At 44.9% G+C, this 2,365-nt stretch overlaps 1 protein-coding gene across 1 annotated transcript in view; it reads right to left on the reverse strand.

The window, feature by feature from the left end:
• The window catches only part of arhgap19 (Rho GTPase activating protein 19), a 24,825-nt gene that overhangs the window by 19,328 nt on the left and 3,132 nt on the right, over positions 1-2,365 (reverse strand). The window lies entirely within an intron of this gene.

Genomic DNA, 2,365 nt, shown 5'->3' on the forward strand with positions numbered 1-2,365 from the left:
CTCTATCCCCGGTCTCTCTCTCCCTCTCTTTCCATCTCTCTATCCCCGGTCTCTCTCTCCCTCTCTTTCCATCTCTCTCTATCCCCGGTCTCTCTCTCCCTCTCTTTCCATCTCTCTCTATCCCCGGTCTCTCTCTCTCCCTCTCTCTATCTTTTCCCATAGAGTCATGGAGATGTACAGCACGAAAACAGAGCCTTTGGTCCAACTCAATCTAATCTCACCTGCCAGCACTCGGCCCATATCCCTCCAAACCCTTCCTATTCATTTACCCATCCAAATGTCTTTTAAATGTTGCGATTGTACCAGCCTCCACCACTTCCTCTGGCAGCTCATTCCATACACGTGCCACTCTCTGCGTGAAAAAGTTGCCCCTTAGGTCCCTTTTATATCTTTTCCCTCTCACCCTAAACCTATGCCCTCTAGTTCTGGATTCCCCCAACCCAGGGGAAAGACTTTGTCCATTTATCCTATCTATACCCTTCATAATTTTGTAAGCCTCTATCAGGTCACCCCACAGCCTCCGACGCTCCAGGGAAAACAGTCCCAGTCTGTTCATCTTCTCCCTTTGGCTCAAATCCTCCAAACCTGGCAACATCCTTGTAAATCTTTTCTGAACCCTTTCAAATTTCACACCATCTTTCCGATAGGAAGGAGACCAGAATTTCACGCAATATTCCAACGGTGACCTAACCAATGTCCTATACAGCCGCAACATGACCTCCGAACTCCTGTACTCAATACTCTGACCAATAAAGGAAAGCATTCCAAACACCTTCTTCACTATCCTATGTACCTGTGACTCCACTTTTAAGAAGCTATGAACCTGCACTCCAAGGTCTCTGTTCAGTTACATTCTGTCGGCCCTTACCATTAAGTGTAAAAGCCCTGCTAAGATTTGCTTTCCCAAAATGCAGCACATCGCATTTACCCAAATTAAACTCCATCTGCCATTTCTCGGCCAATTGGCCCATCTGATCAAGATCCTGTTGTAATCTGAGGTAACCAACTTCGCAATCCACTACACCTCCAATTTTGGTGTGATCTGCAGCACCGATCCTTGTGGCACTCCACTGGTCACAGGCCTCCAGTTTGAAAAACAACCCTCCACCACCACCCTCTGTCTTCTACCTTTGAGCCAGTTCTGCATCCAATTGGCTAATTCTCCCTGTATTCCGTGAGATCTAATCTTGCTAACCAGTCTTCCATGGGGAACCTTGTTGAACGCCTTACTGAAGTCCATATAGATCTCATCTACCACTCTGCCCTGATCAATCCTCTTTGTTACTTACATAGAACATTACAACAGAAACAATGGACTGACAGAAGAGCCACAACAAACAGTGAGATAAAGTATCATACCCCTGATACCAAGGAAAGGACAAACACACAACCTCAACACCAAGGAGAGGGAAGCAGTAAAAACACTAAGAAATGATAAGAACATAATCATACTACCAGCAGACAAAGGCAGAATGACGGTCATCCTGGACATCCAGAAAGCGCAACAACTACTTGCAGATACCAACACCTACCAAAGAGAGAGTTTGACCCCACCCCACAGCTCACCAATATGATAAACAACACACTGAGGAACCTGCAAAAAAAGGGATAAATAACCAGGTTTGACCTACCGAGAATGAAACCTGAAAGCAACAACACCCCCAGATTCTATGGACTACCTAAAGTGCACAAACCAGACATCCCACTCAGACCCATTGTATCGCTACCAGGGACACCATCACACAAACTGGCTAAAGAACTACATCAGAAACTGAAACACCTGATCAGTGGATCCAGACACTCTATCCAGTCAACACAGGAATTCTTGGACATCATCAGAAATATACATATAGACAAAGAAGAAAATATGGTCTCATTCGATGTAACGGCACTGTTCACCTCTATCAACAAAACCCTAGCCAGAGAAACAAAACCAAACTGCTGGACATACAGAACAGACAACAAGACGGGGAACCTATCAACAAAGACTGCACACTCAAACTATTGGACCTGTGCCTCACAAGGCAATTCACATTCAACAACCAAATATATGAGATGGAAATGTGTTGCTGGAAAAACGCAGGTCAGGCAGCATCTAGGGAACAGGAGAATCGACGTTTCGGGCATTAGCCCTTCTTCAGGAACCAAATATATGAACAAATCAATGGCACACCCATGGGCTCACCCATCTCTGGACTCATAGCAGAAGCTGTAATGCAAAGATTAGAACAAACAGTCTTACCGCAAATTCAACCCAAACTCTGGGTCAGATATGTAGATGACACCTTTGTAATTATTAAAAACACAGAAATAGAAAACACACACCGGATCATCAACGCCACACTCACAGGAATCAGATTGACTA

The sequence above is a fragment of the Chiloscyllium plagiosum genome, chromosome 22 (assembly GCF_004010195.1).
Source record: "Chiloscyllium plagiosum isolate BGI_BamShark_2017 chromosome 22, ASM401019v2, whole genome shotgun sequence".
Lineage (NCBI taxonomy): Eukaryota > Metazoa > Chordata > Chondrichthyes > Orectolobiformes > Hemiscylliidae > Chiloscyllium > Chiloscyllium plagiosum.